The 19,070-nt window shown below is 35.1% G+C and overlaps 1 protein-coding gene across 1 annotated transcript in view; it reads left to right on the top strand.

Moving 5' to 3' along the window:
- LOC141540262 (uncharacterized) overlaps positions 1–19,070 on the top strand; it is a 106,232-nt gene that overhangs the window by 28,747 nt on the left and 58,415 nt on the right. The window lies entirely within an intron of this gene.

The raw sequence follows: 19,070 nt of genomic DNA, 5'->3' as shown, positions 1-19,070 counted from the left end.
TGCAATGAATGCGGGAAAGCCTTCGGTCAGAGCTCGCAACTTATACAGCATCAGAGAATCCACTACAGAGAATAACCCCAGGAATATAATGTAATGAATGTGGGGAATGGATACTTTGATAGAGCAGAAAATCTACTTTGGGGCATGAGCCCATTAAAAAAAAATTAAGGTCCTAATGGAAAGAGTTCTTGTCTAATTCTCTTTGTGCAGCAACCAAGCCCAGCATCGCATGCAGTGAGGTAACTAATAAATACTTGGTGATTGGTGATAATAAATTTTTGTCCATAACTGTGTAAACTACTTCAGTGAGTGCTCCCCTATCCTGTTTACGAAGGGTCACAAGAAGAAGAAAAAATAGGGGAGCATAGTAAGGTGAAAAATCAAAATTTGGGAAATAAGTGAGTGGCAGCCAATTCTGTGAAGATCTCAAAGATTAGAGAGCATTAAGTGGAGATCACTGGATTTGGCTGAGAGGAGAAACAAGGAACAAGTAATTCAATCACTACCAGCACTACTGAGCTTCCCCTTTGGGGGCGTATTCAGAAAACAGACTATGGTATTTATGTCCTTGAGGTTATCAGGGTGGAAGAGAATGAAAATCCCTGTAGATAAAAGGGACATTGAAGAGTGGAAAGAACAGTTGTCCTCACTTCTAAGTTCATAAAGCCCCTTATATCCATCTCCTCATTATTTCTTGCCCTTCCTTTCTTTACCCTTCCCATGTTTATTCCCTCACTGTGTTTCTACTTGCTGTGAGGGGCAGATTTTGGTAGAACAAGATTCACAATAAGGAGCCTAATTTATCTTTGTGTGGAACTCTGGTGGCCAAAGCAAAATCACTCCCTGCCCCTTAAAAATATAAATAAGGAGCTAAGTTTGAAAGTATCTTGATAGAGAACACATTGTAAGGAACACCACGGTATCAATAATAAATTATTTTTAAAGTTCATTCAAGGTAGGATTCCACTTATAGCTTTAATGAAGTAACTTGATAGTGCAAAAGACCTATTGAATGAGAAAAGAGAATGGGAATTCTTGTAGTTACCTGGTCCAACCCTCCAGCCTACATAGGAACAAATCTCTAGCTTTCCTGATAAATGGTTGTCTTCTTGTTGCTTGAATACTTCTGGTGATAGGGTACTCACTAACTGCATGGAGAGAAATTTGGGTCTGATTTTTAGGAGTCTAGTTCTTAAAATGAGCTAGAATTTGTTTTGCTATATATTCAGTACATACACTGTTCCTTATTTGGTGCTCTGGGGCTAAACAGTTAAACCTCCTTTTCTATATGATAACCCTTAAAGTAATTTGAAGACATGCTATATTCTTCCTCAGTCTTTTCCAGTTCCTTCAACTAATGCTCATGAGCTAATCTCTTTCATCCTGATTGTCTTGTAAATGTGTTCCTTTTTGTTAACAGTCCCCTTAAAATCTGTTGTCTAGAACTTTTTATTCTAACTATGACATAAAAAGAGATCCTCATTTTAAAATTTCCTTCCTGAGAAAGGTGTTAAGAGAATTTTTCTGATACTGTTTTTTGAAGTGAACACATTAGAACAGAGAATTCCCACACTGGATTATCCTCACAATAGTCATCTGATCCTGTGCTATATCTAATAGAACCTCCAAGAGATAATGTGGTGGTAAGTCAGGGTTTTCTCTGATGGTTCTTAGAGGTTAATTCAAAGAACTCTAAAACATCTTGGCTCACCTTAGTTATCTGTTAATATGTCACCAAAGAGATCACACAATACTGTTTTGAAACAGTTCTTAGGAAATACCCAGCCATCATAGATTGTACGAAAAAATGTTATCAGCTTACCTCTTAAATTTTAAGGGTTATTTCTTTGCTTGATCTAACATTGATGAATGTAGCCCTCTTCACTCCACACCTACCATTCATTATTATAAGTTCTTAGAACATAAAGTAACCTCATTCATTTCTCTAGAACTCCTTAGGATTGAGAGACCTTAGAGATGGGGTAGTCCAACTAAATTTTATAAATAAGGAAATTGGGCATGGAGAGGAGAAAGGACCAGTAAAATCATACTGGGAGGAAATAGAGTCTATGTCTTTTAAATAGATTTTTTTATTCCTGAGGTCTTGTGTCCAGAAATTTATTTATTTGGCACCCTATGGTTTTATACATGCTTCTTAGGTTAATATCTGTTACTTTGCATATAATATTCTTGATAGTACATTTAGCCCACCAACATCCCCATCTCATTTTTTCTTATTCTTGAATATAACAATTAGTTCATCTGATAAATTATCCCATCAGTGAGAAAAGAGTATAAGGAATAACACCACCATTCTCCCCGCCCAGTTCTCCCTCTCAAAGTAATGTGCTTATTTTTAATAACTGTCTAAAGCTCAGGCTTTACCTTCCTGATCCAATATGTGGGGCAAGAGAAAGGCACACAAGTGTGCATGTGCTCAGGAAAAATGGAATACTAAAGATAGAAGAGACCATATAGGTCACATAGTTCAGGTCTTGGAGCATAGATTCTCTTTACAATAGTTCCAGCAGCTTTTAGAATATGTTTAAAGTCTTCCAGTGATGGCTAACTTATAATAAAGTACAAATTCCATTCTTAAACAATTCTAATTTCTTTCTGAATGTGACAAGATCATTGTATTCAATGTCCAGCAAACCCGACTCAGTTGTGGTCTCACACCTTCATCTATTGAGAACTAGTATTAGCCTTTCCCCTGAAATAATTCTTCATCTTTGTTACTCCAACCCTCTGCCCCCAGGTATCTCATTCTAGGCCATATGCTTTCCAAGATATGAGTTAAAATATAAACTATGAGGTCCACTTTAAGCATTTACTGTATGAAATGCCTTTAAGTTCCCAAAGTCTACAATAAATTAGTCATCCAATCCTAAAGATGAAAAATTTGCAGATGAGAAAATGGCTCAGAAAAGTTGTGACTTGATCAAAGTCGTATAGGTAGTAAAGCCAGGTTTAAATAGACTATAGTCTACTATTAAGGCACTGCACTATGCTACCTCTATTTGTTAGGAAATTCTTATGTTGAATGAAAATCTGGTGCCCTATGATTTCCTGGCTTTGGTCCTAATCCTTCTTGGGTCAAGAGGAACAAGTCTTACTTATCTTCCACATAGAATCACAGACTCATTATAGGGAGATATCTCAGAAATCACCTTAGCCAAACCATACCCCATGCATAAGTCCATTTAACAGTTTGATCATTTAGTGTTGAAAGATTTTCATTGAATCTCCCTTTAAGTCCCCTCCCCTCTTAGAGTTTAACATTACTACTTCTGCCACACTTTCTATGATATAGTCTTAAGTCTACTATACTGAATGCCTTTCTCCAGGTAGCAATATCCATTGGCAGGCTATAAGTCACAAACAGAAAGGCCTATACCAATGTGGCTTCAGAGTAATAATGGAATTATAGGTCATGTATTTAGAGCTAGAAGGGAATTAGTGATTATTTAATCATTCAATAATAGGTTTAGAGCTGGAAGGAAGAGGATAAAAAGTCAACTCCTTCATTTTTCAGATAATAAAAGCCCAGTTAGCCAGTCTCCCTCCAATCTCTGCCCCTTGTTACAGGTGCCTACAGTTAAATAACTAGTGAGTAGCAAAAATGGGATTTGAATGAAAATCCTTTTTCTCCAAATTGATCTTGGAGCAGCAATATGGTGCAGCCCTAAAATCAAGAGGACCCGAATTCAAATTCAGCTTCAGTGAGTTGACACTAACTGTGACCCTGGGCAAGTCACTTAACCCCAATTGCCTCAAAAAGAAAAAACAACACAAAATGAATGGTCTTTCCACTGTACCATGATATCTCTTGGGGGAAAACTTGGCAGGAGGGGTTCTGACAATGCCAAGAAGTTGGCAGTTCTTAAACTCTGGTCAAGGAAACCTTGATCACTGAATATGGAGTCCCCAGAATCACTTCATACTCCACCTGAAAAAGCAGAACAACAAAAGCTCCCATTTCCATGGTGTTTTACAGTTTACAAAACATGTTCTTCATAATAGTTCTATAAAGTAGGCAATGTCCATCCTCATTTTACAATTCATAGAGGTTAACTAATTCCATGTACTTTGAAAGTTGTAAGAGATGAGTATCTCAAGTCAGTTTCATTGTTTCCAAAGACTATTAGAATTTTGTCACTGCATGATAATAGTCACAGAGGATAATCTCATACTGTGAGAGGGAGTTTCAGACTCCCTTGCTCCCTCCCCCATTTTGATCTTTCAACTGACTTTTAAAATTTCCCTTCCATTGCTTCCTTCTTCTTTTCTCTCTTATCGCTATGTTTATTTATGTTCATTCATGTGTTTCTTTTACAAATTTTTGTTAGGCACTTATTGCTGCCAGGCTCTGACAAGAAAGCATCCTAACCTTTCCAAATGTGGACACCATGGTTGTTAATGGGAGTAGGGGAAAAAAGAATATTTGTTTAAGAAAAACTGATAAAAATTAACTTGAAAAGAAACAGTTTCTCAGATAAAATGTTGAGGAGAAACACAGATCTATTCTTAAGATCTCTCTTCATTTCCCACCTGGCTGCGTTCCTTTGGATATCATCATGCTGGAGGAACCTCTTCATCCTGCAAGACCACATAAATCCTGGTATTCACAATTATCAGTATTCTTTTCTAGTCAGATCCCTGGAATCAGAGGGCCAAGCAAAAGGCTCTTCCCAGTATATCTATTTAAGGACAGTGCCCAAGTCAATCATTCCTTCATTTCCTGGATGCTCTCTTTTGGACTTCATCCATGTCCCTGTATCAGGTACCTTTTTTCTACAGCCCACCTCACCCTTTTCAGCTTCTTTTACTGTGTTGTCTTGCTCTATTAGTATGCAAGCTCCTTGAAAACAGAGATTTTTCTTTTTCATACTTGTATTCCCAGCACTTTTAGTACTGTGACTGACCCATAGAAAGTGTTTAATATATGTGTATTGACCAAACAGAGAATTGCCCTTCAAAAGAATGTACAAAGAACCTATTTAAAGGTAGCACAATGATGATGAGGAGGAGGAGGCTGCAGGCCATTGTGATCCATCAACTCAATTGCATGTGACTGTTTTAAAAGTCACAACTGAGAAATAGCCAATCAATAACTGTTTGGGGACTGACTATAAGAAGATTATATAAGGATTGTTGGATAAACTTGACAGAAAGGTGAATCTTTTGAATTTTGCAATATCAATTAGAAAGAGGCCACGGGGTATGAGAAGGCACTGATGTGACCCTTAGAATGTATACGGCAACAGGAGAAAAAGCTATAGACAAAGAAAAAGAGGTGACCAACTGAGAGAATAGAGAAAGCTGAGCACAAGAGGAGATGAAGATAGAAGACACAAAAAGTGAGGAGAGGAGCTATTTACAGAAGGCAGAATATAGCAGACAAACAGGTACTCAGCTGCCTGGTAGACTCTGCAGCTGTTTAAAGTTCAGTATGGAGACCTGTCTGAGTTTATGTTGTCTAGTGTTAACTATAAGGTTAATTCTCTTAATTCTGCAAGAATCTTAAATGATTTTTTGTTGACTTTTTTGCTCTCTCCGGTTTAAGAAAGAGAAATAGAAGAAGGGAGAGACAGGTTTTACATCTGCTTTGCTGTGAGAAAAGTCATGCTTTCCTGAGAGCTGATTGTACATGATCCTCTACTTTTTGGAGAAAAAAATATCTGGGGAAGTATTCTTGGCCCTAATTGATACATATGGCTTGATAAGGAGAAAATCATCAGAGCCGCAGAGCAAATATGAGGAGAGTTTCTAGTCACTGAGCATATTTTCTCAGCATCTTCCCAAGAATGGATGTGTGCTGAGTTTGTCACTATTTCAATAGCCCAAGAGTAATAGCCAGGAAGCAGTTTTGCCTAGCGGGTGGCTCATTATGCCAAAGTCTGTTGTGAGGTGGCTTTGGCACATATTTTCCTACTCAATGTGCTCCCCTCCTAGGTTTCTGTAAAGGTCTCCCCATTAACACTGTGGGTATTGGTAAAAAAAAAAAAAAATGTAGCCTTGGTTTATGGTTAAACTTATATTTTGATTATTCCTGCTCTCACTTTCTATTAAGTAAATATTATAATTATCTTGTCTATTGTTGAGAAAAGATTATTATTCCTGTTTTTACCTTCTAATGAGTAAATGTTACAATTATTCTTGCTTTTGCCTTATTAAGTAAATGTTTCATGTTTAAGAGTTCAGAGTTTCACTGTGACTGATTTTATGTAAATGGGTGGGACTCAGGAGCTACATTGGTATGCAGGAGAAATGTATCTACTATTCTTTCACCCCACTTCACCCCATACAAACACAATAGTATTACCCCTAGAATCCTGAGAGATAGTTAAGAGTTGGTATCTTGTGGTTGAGACTATGGTTAGCCTTCACTTTGGAAAAAAAACAAATAAATGAAACTTGCTTGGAACAGGCAAGTTAGAGAAGTGTGGGGTGAATCACCTAAATTTGAGAAAGAAAAGCAATTCAGGGTTGCATCTATAGGACTCACTAGTAAAGGGCATTAGCCATATATGTACATGGTATGCCCTTTAGGGGTAGAAAATAGACACTCAAGGACAGGACTTTGTCATTTCATGACAAATGCATGTACACATGATTGATGAAACAAGTGCCAAGAGATCACCTCTGATCCCTCAAGAAAGGCAGCACAAAATTTGGAATTTTGCCTAAAGAGCTATAAAACTGTGCATATCTTTTGATCAAGCAATAGCACTACGAGATCTGTATTCCGAAGAATTTATAAAAGAGGGAAAAGGACTCACATGTACAAAAATGTTTATAGCTGCTCTTTTTGTGGAACTGGAAATTGAGAGGATATCCATCAACTGAGGAATGGCTGAACAAATGTAGCATATGAATGTAATGGAATACTATTGTTCTATTACAGATGATGAGTAGGTGGATGTTATAATAAACTAACCCTGGACTTACATGAACTGATGCTTAGTGAAGTGAGCAAAACCAAGAGAACATTGTACATAGTAACAGCAACATTGTGGGATGATCAACTTCGATAAATTTAGCTTTCCTCCTAATACAGTGATCTAAGGCAGTCCCAAAAGACTCAGAATAGAAAATGCTATCCACATCCAGAAAAAGAATTATAGAGTCTGAATGCAAATTGAAACACTATTTTCACTTTTTTGTTCTTGTTTTTTTTTCTTTCTTGTGATTTTACCCTTTTCTGATTCTTTTATCACAACATGACAATGTAGAAATATTTTTAATATGATTGTACATATATAACCTATATCAGATTGCTTGTCATTTTGGGGAGGAGAGAGAAAGGGAGAAAAAATTTGAAAAGGAAAAAAGTAAACATTTTAAAAAGAAAAAAAGGGAAATAGAAAGGAAGAGGAAAGAAAGGAAAGAGAGAGAGGGAGATGGAGAGAGGGAGGAAGGGAGGGAGGGAGAAAGGAAGGAAGGAAAGAAGGAAGGAAGAAAAGAAAGAAAAGAAGGAAGAAAAAGAGAGAAAACAAGAAAGAAAGAAAGAAACTGTAAGAACTTCCCTTGTCCTTTTTCTACATTATCCAGGGAGAATATCTATCTGAAAAGAACTTATCCCAAATGGACATCAGGGTTTACAATTGGTAATCCAGAGAATCATCATAATTATATCTTGCTCTTATTCTTTCATAGCAACAATTAAACATTTATTAAACATCTATATGTTTAATCACAGTGGATACAAAAAGAGGCAAAAGATGTTCTTGTCCTCAAGGAGCTTACAGTTTAATGGGGGAGACTACATTCAAACAGTATATACAAAGCAAGCTTTATACTAGATAAATAGGACATAATTAACAGGGAAGGCACTAAAGAAAGGAAAAGCTTTTTACTTTATTACAGATGATTCTAAATTTATGTATATATCCAATTTATACAACCAGTGAAATGGTTTAATTGATATTGAGCTCCCTATTACTGGAAGTCTGTATGGAAAGAATATATAACCACTTCGAGGGAATATTCCATAAGGTATTCCTGTAGTTATCAAGAGCTTGTTTTGCAGTGTATCAGTTCCAAAAACACTTCCAATTTTGTGATATTTTATATATATATATATATTTATTTATTTTATTTATTTTATTTTTTTTGAGCCTGGGGTTAAGTGACTTGCCCAGGGTCACACAGCTAGAAAGTGCTAAGTGTCTGAGATCACATTTGAACTCGAGTCCTCTTGAATTCAAGGCTGGTACTCTATCCACTGCGCCACCTAGCTGTGTGATATTAGTTCTATTCCAATAAGAATCTACTTTTACTAAATAATATCTGTAGGCTAATCTATAAATTGTAGAGCTAAACTTCCATTGGTATTCCCTCCATCAATGAAATCACAGTTACAGATAAAAATTTTGTTTGGATTCATCCTTCCAGTGTAAGATTGGTTAAAGGCCTCAACCCCCAGTTAGCTTATTCAATACAATGACTTTTTGAAGAGTCAATATGCTATATTAGACAAAATCCTGCCTTTGTCATTCCATGGCAAAATAGAAATTTCTCTGGTATTTAAAGTCCTTTACAATTTATCTCTGGCCTACATACAGGTTTTGTATTACTCCACCTGACCCACATTGCATTTAAGACAAGCCTACATACTTGCTCGAAATACACAACATTCCATCTCCTGTTTTGGTTCCTTTATAGTTGCTATGCCCATGCTTTAAATTCTTTTCAGCTCTAACCATCTCCCTCCTTTTTTAATCTCTAGCTTCATTCAAGATCCAGCTCAGGTGCCATCTCCTCCAGACTTTCCTAATCCCCTCCCCACCCCTTCCCTTCCCCAGTTGTTAGCATTCTTCTACCCTCCTCCCACCCCCAGAAATTACTTTGGATTTATTCATCTGGATACATGTGTCTCTCCAATGGATTCTAAAATTCTCAAGAGCAAGGACAGTTTCATGTTTCTCTTTGTTTCCAGGATCTAGCATAGCACCTTGTAATATAATATGTATATATATATATATATATATATATATATATATATATATATATATATATATATATATATATACATATATATATATTATATAGAAGGTGCATGCTTGCTGAATTATTCATGGGCAAATCATTTGGCTTGTCTAAGTAATCGTTTCTTCATTTGCAAAACATTTGCAAATACCTGTAATATATACTGTATAAACGGTGTGGGGACTTAAATGAGACAACATATAAAGATGAAACTATTTAAAAATGAAAATATATAAACCTTAAAATGCTAGTAGTATTGGATCAGTTGGATCATATCTTCAACAACTACATTCCTCAGGCTAGAAGTAGGGCTGATTTGCTCTGTACAGTATGTTCTTAAGAAATGTTTGTTAATTTTGAATTTGAAATTCTTCACATTCTTAAACTCTTTAAGAAAGGGTATCTACTCTGTTGCCTGAGAGTAACCAAGAAGATTCAGAGACTGAAAATTACTGTATGAAGATTGATTGAAGGAAATTAGGACATTTAAAAAATGGGATTAGGATTGGGAGAGAAAAGGAGGAATAATACTGAACTTCAAGTATTCCTAGAGCTGTCTATGGAAGAAGGATCAAAACTTGCTTGGGAGTAGATGAAGAGATAACGAGAGAAAACAAAGATGCTCAATTATTGTTTGGCTTCTGTTTTCATTCTAAGGAGAATGACCTTTGTACTTGGAATAAGAAAACAAAATAGCCAATGTAGTTGATAAGTAAGGAGATAATAGGAGAGCACTTAGTTACCTTTGATGAGTTCAAGTTGCCTGACCCAAATTGTGTGTGTGTGTGTGTGTGTGTGTGTGTGTGTGTGTGTGTGTGTGTGTGTGTTGTGGCTGAGTTGCTCTCCATATCTGAAAGATTGTGGACAATAGGACAAGTACTTTAAGATTGTGGAAGAGCAAATACACTCAGTTTCAGAAAGAAAAAAAGAGAAAAGTCAATTCCTGGGAAAACTCTAGAACAGATCATTAAAGAGCTGATTACTGAATATCATAAAGGGAAAAAGTGATTTTAAAGAGCCAGCATGATTTCATCATTCATACAATAAGTATTAAGTGCCTACTATGTGCCTCAATTTCCTTCTTTATAAAATTGGGCTAATGACAGCATCTCCCTTACAGGGTGGTTATGAGAATAAATTGAGAATATTTGTAAAATGCTCTGCAAACCTTAAAATATTCATATAAATGCTCACAGCTGGTTTTCTTGGTTAGGATTGTTGTATTTTTTTTTTTTTTTTGTCTTCCTTTTTACATTCTAACTGGGGATACAAGAATATTTTATAGATGTGTCAGCAAAGGCATTATGTAGAAGATGATGCTTGAGCTGTGTCTTAAAGGAAGGATATCAAACTGATAAATAAATTAAGGTAATGTTGTAGTACCTAGATTTTAGCAAAGTATTTGAGATAGTGCTATTCTTGTGGGAGAAAAAGGAAAGCTGTGAATTAAAATATTGGTCCGAGACTATAGAAGATCCCCAAAATATGTCAGGGCTACAGACTGATGTTGCAGGTATCCCAAAAATATTTGAAAGGTTAAATAATCTATAAATCAAGAAGCAAAGTTTTAGTATATTTGTAACACTAAAGTGGATTAAATTCCAAAAGAGGAAGATAGCAAAGTGCAGAGAGCAAACAAATAAATGTATAGGAATTTGGAAAACAGAACGGGGTAAATAACATCATGGGATTTCATTCTTTAGGATCAACATGATTAGTTAAAAATTTGGTAATGGGGGAGGGCGGCTAACAACATCCCCACTTCTCTTATGAAACTAAGAAGTGCTCATTGTTTCTGAGTCCAAGTGCAAGAGAACAACCTAGACTTTTTGATGACAAACCAGGCAGGCATTCTTGAAGATTAGATTGGTGGAATAAAGATATCAGACCCAACATCTTTTCTTTCACACATATTCCCATTATACATGCCCAAGGTGAGATAGTTGAGGACTGAACTACCTCATTCCCAAGACCAGGTGGCCTGGGGATCAAGATGATAATACAATTAAATGGAACCGATTGCCTGGATAAATTTAAAGAATAACAATGGTTCAAAGTCAGCTTACCAGAATGTATATAGTAGAGTGCCCCAAGGATCTGTGCTCAACACTGAAGTAGTGAACTTTTTTTGTCAGTGACTTAGATAAAGCCATAGATGTCCTGCTCATTAAATTTGCAAATGACTCAAAGCTAAGCAGGCTAGCTACCACACTGGGTGACAGAATCTAAATCCAGTATGATTTTGACAGGCAAGTGCGGAGATGTCATCCATGTTGCCTGATGTAGCCTGTGGTACTTTGCTACACTTGAATCTGAACAAGATTAAAATATAATTTGGAAATATTTCATAAAATAAATAAAAATAGCATACAATATAGATAATGTTAATATGTACCTTTCTAAATAAAAATGGACCTTCAGGGATCATTATGTATGAGCCTTAGTGACCCTATTTCGAGTTGAGTTTGACACTTGGTTAGAAATTAGTTGGGCTGAAATTAATAACGTAAAAATCAGTAGGGCTATATTTAAGTTTCAGACTTAGGTTTTTAAAAAATCAGCTCTACAGATACAGGGTGAGAAGGCATGGTGAGGCAGCAGTTCATGTAAAAAAGATCGCAATAGATTTTAATGGAATGGACACTCATGAATCAACAATGTAGAAAGACTGTGTGCTCTTGAGCTGCATTAAGATAAGCAGAGTACCAAGCATTAGGAGGTAATAGTTCCTCTGCTCTCTGTCCTCATCAGACCTTCTGTAGAATATTGTGTTCTTTTGTGAACACCATAGTTCTGGACAATCTGAACAGTTCATAGTTTGTTATATGAGGTAAAGTTAAAAGAAATGGGAATGTTTATCCTGGACAAGAGAAGACTCTCTTCATGGAACATGAAAGCATCTTTAAGAACTTGAAGGGATATTATTAAGTGATTAATTAAATTTGTTCTGTTTGTCTCCAGAAGGCAAAAGCAGGGGCAATGGATAGAAATTGAAAAGAGACAAAATGAGGCTTGAAGTCAGGAAAAAAATTAATAACTCTGCAGTAAATCCAGTGTTTGTCTTGTTTTGTACATAGTTGTTTTCATGTGGTCTTCCCCAATTAGAATGTGAGCTCCTAGCAAGCACAATCCATCTTTTGCCTTTCTTTATATTCCTAATCCTTAGCACAGTCCTAGCAAGTAGTAATAAAAAAAAGTAATAAGTAATAAATAAAAAATAAATGTGTAGATGGATGAATAAACACAATAAGTAATAATAATTAAAAAAAAGCTTAATAAGTGTTTATTGACTGACTCACTAAACAATTAAAACTGTCTAAAAGAGGAATGTATTGCTTCCTGAATATTCACCCTCATTGAAAGTTTTCAAGTTGAGCTACATATCTATTTGTCAAGTAGGTTCTCATGGGAAATCTTGATGAGAGAAGACCAGATAATCTTCTAATAGGGATTCTTTTTGGACATGGGGTGGGTGGACTAATAGCAAGTCCACAAATCATTTGATCTCTGTGAGCCTGAGTTTTCTTAGCTATAAAATGGTTGCTGAGGAACAAACATTGAACTCTATCATTGAAATTCTGTGTAATTTTGAGAAATTGCAAAAAGGGAGATTTTTAGCTCGATACATAGCCAAAAAATCTCCTACCTTTTACAATTGTTTGAAAATTGACTGGTATACTTCACTGATTAAGTAGTAAATTCCACTGCATTGAAGATCTTCAAGTGAAAAATGAATATTTGTTGAGGATATTATAGAAGGAATTGCATGAACTAGATGGTTTCTAAGGTCCCTTTCATCTTAAATATGTTATTTTGTTCAGATATAGCTTATGTTAGTTTAGGATTTTTAATCTAAGTCTGTTAGCTTGGTGTTTGGGGGTTTGGGATTTTTTTTATATTTTGATAGGTACATTTTAATATAATTGGTTCCCTTTGTAATGCTATGTATTTCATTTTTTGCACATTAAAATTTTATTTTGAGAACAGTATAATAGGCTTCATCAGACTGCCCAAGGAGTTTGTAATACAAAAAAAAAAAATGTTAAGAACTGCAAAGACTAGATAGATTCTTTCCAAACCTGAGATTCAAGGTTTTTCATAACATAATGACTATCCGTATTTGTATATCATCCCCTTATAAAATTGTAAGCTCCTTCAGAATGGGTATTTATTTTATCTAAATTTTCTATTTTTCTTGGTATACATTAAGTACTTTTTGCTGCTGTAATTTGATTAAAATATTCGATGGAGGTATGGCACACTGCCTATCATCAGGAGACATGGGTCCTGGCACTAAATTAAGTACACACCTTAGGCAAGTTTCTACTACTCTGGGCTTGAGGTAATCTATAAAATAGAGTTGGATTAGATTATCTCTCAAATTCCTTTAAATTCTTAAGATTCTTTAATATTTTTGAAAGCCGGGGCAGCTAGGTGATGCAGTGGATAGAGCACCAGCCTTGAATTCAGGAGGACCTGAGTTCATATCTGGTCTCAGACACTTAACACTTCTTAGCTGTGTGACCCTGGGCAAGTCACTTAACCCCAGCTTCAGAAAAAAAAAAAAATTTTTTTGAAAGGCCAAGCTTTATTTTGAAAGCCAAGCATGAGATTATGTCTTAAGAAAACTTATCTATATTTTTCCTATGCCCTTATAAAGTCTTAGTTTATTAGCTTCATGTCAGTTTTTATTAGTTAAACATACATGTAAATTTGTAACTGATTAAGTCAGATTGGTCCCTTAACTTGCTTTTTGTTTTTTGTTTTGTTTTTGTTTTTGTTTAATTCTGCTGCACTAACCCAGTTGCTCTTGGATTGATGGAACATGTCTAGGTCATTCTTCCCTTTGAGGATGTTTCTGGGAGCTGACATTTTGAATTCTAAATCCCAAGGTCTTCTTTACCCTGAAGTGAGTTTCATTTAACCAGGTCTCTGCTGTGAATCCTGATAAATTATCTTGAAAAATCAGAAATCCTGAGGCCAACTGAGGAATCGTGCCCCACTCTCCTTTCTGTTAGCTGCTGGGCACCTGGGTTACATGTTTAAATTCAGCATCAAGAAGTTGCTGCTCTGTGTCTATGATCTTCACTGTGGTACTCCACCCTTTGAGTTCCTATACATTCATTTCTTCATCCCAAAAGTCAGCTTTGACTATTTCACTTTCCTCATCACCATATCTCCTGTGATCCTTTAATGACAGCAAGACTTTATATAATTGCATTGGGTTCATGTCTTCTATTGATCATTTGTTCTGATTATAGAAATTTGTTATAAAAGGAAAAAGCAAGGACATTATAACAGCATCAAAACTGGTCCTTCAGACCTATGTCTAAGGACACAGAATGACTTAATACATGCATTCCAGGATAAAGCATCCTAAACTCTGTTTCATTCCAGGTAAGAGTCACAGTTGATGTCCTAGCATGCAGTAACAATTCTGCCTCAGAGCAGACTCAGGAATAAGCAGGTGGGAAACATTTCTGTTCAAAAGGAAGTAATACAGTTAGAAAATTGAGCCCAATATAATCCTATCTCTGGGAATACCAAGGTTCCCTCCCTCCAGATAATAAAACTCTGCCTGTAACAATTCAGGACCTCTCTGCAGTTTGTGGCATTTCTCTTGAATGTCAGATTACTGACTTAATGATTTATCAGACAACTATACCTGAGTTCAAAACTTAGAGCAATATCAGTTAAAGTCCCAAGACAAGCTAAAATATTGGAACATTTTAAAAAGCATTCAACCTTCAAACCAGCTCTTACTTTTTCTTCTTTGCCACTTTGTCTAGAAATCTTTATTTTTGTATTAATGTGTCCCAATGTAGTATACTGTCCTCTTTCTTGTGTGCATATTATAGTGTTAATTTATTTATATATCTGATGTCTTGAATCACATCATCTATTTTATACTTGGTTGTCCTGAATTTCAGTCATCACTTAAATGACTTCTTAAGTGAATTTTAAATGTTCAAAATAAAATGTATAGAAAATAAAGCAAAATATTATATTGAAAAGTTTTCATAATTTTCTTAAAATCAGAGGCTCTGAGTTAGGAAGCCCTATATAACAAAAATTGGGAAAGTGGAATTCTAAGCTTCACTCTCCCACTTATTAGGTGTGTACTAATATGCAATTTATTTCCACTCTATATACCTTAGTTTCTCAATATGGAAAATAAAAAAATAGAACTAGATAATATCTCAGGTCTCTCAGCTCAATGTTTTTCAGGTTCATTTATCCACTAGACAAATATTTTGATTACTATTCATTGTTATATATTTTATACAGTTATTTGTAAAGCTAATTCTGATTATCTTTTCAACACAAGGAAATTACAGTATAACAAATGAAAACACCACCATATTCCTTGTCCTTTATAGTCTGAAAGAGTGAAGAATGTTAGTTTTCTAAAGGATTTTTTTTTTTTTTTGCTGAGGCAATTGGGATTAAGTGACTTGCCCAGAATCACACATCTAGGGAAAATTAAGTGTCTGAGACCAGATTCAAACTCAGGTCCTCCTGATTTTAGGACTGGTGCTTTATCCATTGTACCAACTAGCTGCCTCCTAAAGGATTCTTATAGTTTTCTCTATAATAATACAGTTTGTCATGGAGGGGAACTAGATTATCATTACAAGGAATGGAAAAATATATCCACATATGAAGTTTCTAAACTGGATTAAAAAAAAGAAAAACAGAAATCTTTCCTCCCTTACCAAGGATGAGGGATGCCATCAAATATCTGGTCTTTACTAATAAATCATATTAAGGGCATAAAAAAGACATTATTAATTATGTCAAAAGAATACACTTTGGAAAATTCTTCTCTTAAGAACTACAAATGCTATTTCTGTTAACAAAGCAAAATTATTTATGTGAAATATGTCTTCAGTTATTCTTTCATATACATACATGAGTGACAGGTTGGATCTTTCTCCTCCATAAAAGAGTCAAGAAATATCAATTTGAGAATGAGATGAATGAAATGGGATGAGGTTTGATAATATAGAATGAATGGGATGGAATGAAATAAGAAAACATTAAAAATTTAGACTATTTAGAATGCAAATTACATCATTTCTACTAATATCCCTAATTGTGGTGACTATTATTTAACTTGTTATAAATAACCTGAATAACATGTATACATATATTGTATTTAATTTATATTTTAACATATTTAACATGTATTGGTCTACTTGCCATCTGGGGGAGGGGATGGGGAGGAAGAAGGGGAAAAATTGGAACAAAAGGTTTTACATTTGTCAATGTTGAAAAATTACTCATGCATATATGTGTAAATAAAAAGCTATAATAAATAAATAACCTGAATAAAAGATGGTACCCTATCATGTAATTCTGGAACCTTTTGTTCCCACTCTTACCATTATTGCTACATTGATCTTGTATTTACCCTCTCTGGGCCTCAAGTTTCCACATTTTAAAAATGAAAAGAATTTAATCAATTGGTTTCCTTTTACACTGTAACATTTTATGTTCTATATTCTGATACGTTGTTTTCTAATGTCCTTAGATATATAGCATTCTAAGTTCTATATGCTTAATATGCATTGAGTTTATAACCCTTATCTCTAGTTTTCCATTTCTCCAAAATTCTTTGAAAGAAAATATTGCTTTTTGTCATATCATAACTCTGTTCAATAGCCAGTAGTGCTCTTGGATTCATATTGTGTTGAAATACCTATCCTCCATAATCTGACATCCATCTATTTAAATTGATGTGCAATATGTCTCCATATTCTCTCTTCCAGTGTAGGCAAAGGGATAGATTTCTCACAGTTAATTTAAAATTTGAACTTAAATTTCCTATCACAATATAGTGTAGTTGGGGAGGGGCAGAGCCAAGATGGCAGAGAAGACCTATGACCCTCAGACTAACTAGCAACTCCAGACTCTGAATTAGTTCTGGACTGGCAGAATCCACAAATATTGGGAATGCAACAAATTACCATCAGGAGATTATTTTGAAACTCTCCAGAAAAGATTGTTTGAATTGGGCACAGAGGGAAGCGGGCAAAGCTGGCCAAGCACAGACTCTGAGTGCAGCAACTTGGAGCCAGGGCAGTGCTGACTTCATGAAATGAAGAATCTACAGGGAGGAATCTATAGCAGTGTTGGCTACTCTGTCCTGCTTGCAAGTTATAAAACATCTAACACAAACACAAAAGGTAAGTAGTGAACCCCAAAATGCCAGAATTTCACTAGACTTTGGCCAGAGAGCTGCAAGAAGAAATAGATAGCAAAACTATAAAAGTGGGAGATCTCAACCTTGTTGTCTTAGAACTAGATAAATCAAACCACAAAATAAATTAGAAAGAAGTTAAAGAGGTAAATAGAATACTAGAAAAGTTAGGTGTGATAGGTATTTGGGGAAAATTGAATGGAGACAAAAAGGAGTATACTTTCTTCTTGGCAGTTTATGGAACCTTTACAAAAATTGACCATATATTAGGACATAAAGACCTCAAAATAAAATGCAGAAAGGCAGAAATAATAAATGCATTTTTCAGATCACTATGCAATAAAAATTACATTCAATAAAAGGCCGGGGGAAAATAGACCAAAAAGCAATTGGAAACTAAATAATCTCAATCTAAATAATGAGTGGGTGAAACAGCAAATCATATATACAATTAATAATTTCATGCAAGAGAATGACAATACTGAGACAACCTACTAAAATTTGTGGGATGCAGCCAAAGCAGAAATAAGGAGAAATTTTATAGCTCTCGAAGGTTACATTCATAAAATAGAGAAAGAAAAGATCAATGAATTGGGCTTGCAACTAAAAAAGCTAGAAAAAGAACATATTAAAACCTCCTAATCAAATGCCATACTTGAAATTCTAAAAATAAAAGGGGAGATTAAGAAAATTGAAAGTCAAAAACTATTGAATTAATAAATAAAAATAAGAGTTGGTTTTATGAAAAAATCACCAAAGTAGATAAACCTTTAGTTAATTTGATTAGAAAAAAGAAAGAGAAAAATCAAATTGTTAGTCTCAAAAATGAAAAGGGAGAACTTTACATTAATGAAGAGGAAATTAGAGCAGAAAATCATTTGATAAATTCCAACACCCATTCCTATTAAAACACTAGAAAGTTTAGGAATCAAGGGACTTACCCTTAAAATAGTAATGGGTTTATGATCTAAACATAAAGAATGATATCATAAACAAATTAGAAGAACATAAGATAGTTTATCTCTCAGATCTCAGAGGAGAAGGAACGAATTTGTGACCAAAGAAGTACTAGAGATCATTATGGATCACAGAAGAGATGATTTTGATTATGTTAAGTTAGAAATGCTTTGTACAAACAAAACTAATGCAGACAAGATTAAAAGAGAAGCCATAAACTAGGAAAACATTTTTTTTACATTGAAAGGTTCTGAGAAAGGCCTCATTTCTAAAATATATTTGATCTTTCCTGTAATCATAATTATGCAATTAGGATTTTTTGTCCTATTTGTTGTTGTTGTTTTTAGCCTATTTCTTGACTTTTCTACTCGTTTCATTTAGCATCAGTTCATGTAAGTCTCTTCAGACCTTTCTGAAATCATCCTGCTGATTGTTTCTTATAGAACAATAATGTTCCATAATATTCATAGACCATAACTTACAAAATGCATAGTGTGAGCCTTCAAAGCCCAGCACAACAAGCAGGATTTGGCCACGCTTACCCAGAGTAATAGGAAAACTTGCAGCACCACCAGCCCCATACCCAACCCTGGCCAGCCCAGGCAGAGGGAGATCCTAATCACCCTGTAAAAGAGCTTGAGACAATTTCCCTTGTCCACTATGAGCAGAGCTCAATTTTTCAAAATGCCCCCCAAATGCAAAAAGAACCTTGACCTTAGAAAGTTACTATGGAGACAGAGAAGACTAGAACACAAACCCAGAAGAAAACAGCAAAGATAAAATGCCTTCAGGTAAAATCAGCCATTCTCCAGCTGATGGATATCCACTCAGTTCTAGCTCCTTGCCACTTCAAAAAGGGCTGCTACAAGCAGTTATAAGCATGTGGATTCTTTTCCCTTTTTAATGATCTCTTTGGGAT

Source organism: Sminthopsis crassicaudata, chromosome 1 (genome assembly GCF_048593235.1).
Source record: "Sminthopsis crassicaudata isolate SCR6 chromosome 1, ASM4859323v1, whole genome shotgun sequence".
In the NCBI taxonomy this organism is placed as follows: Eukaryota; Metazoa; Chordata; class Mammalia; order Dasyuromorphia; family Dasyuridae; genus Sminthopsis; species Sminthopsis crassicaudata.
Note: the sequence above shows the minus strand (reverse complement) of the source record. Positions and strands in the feature narration are given on the sequence as shown.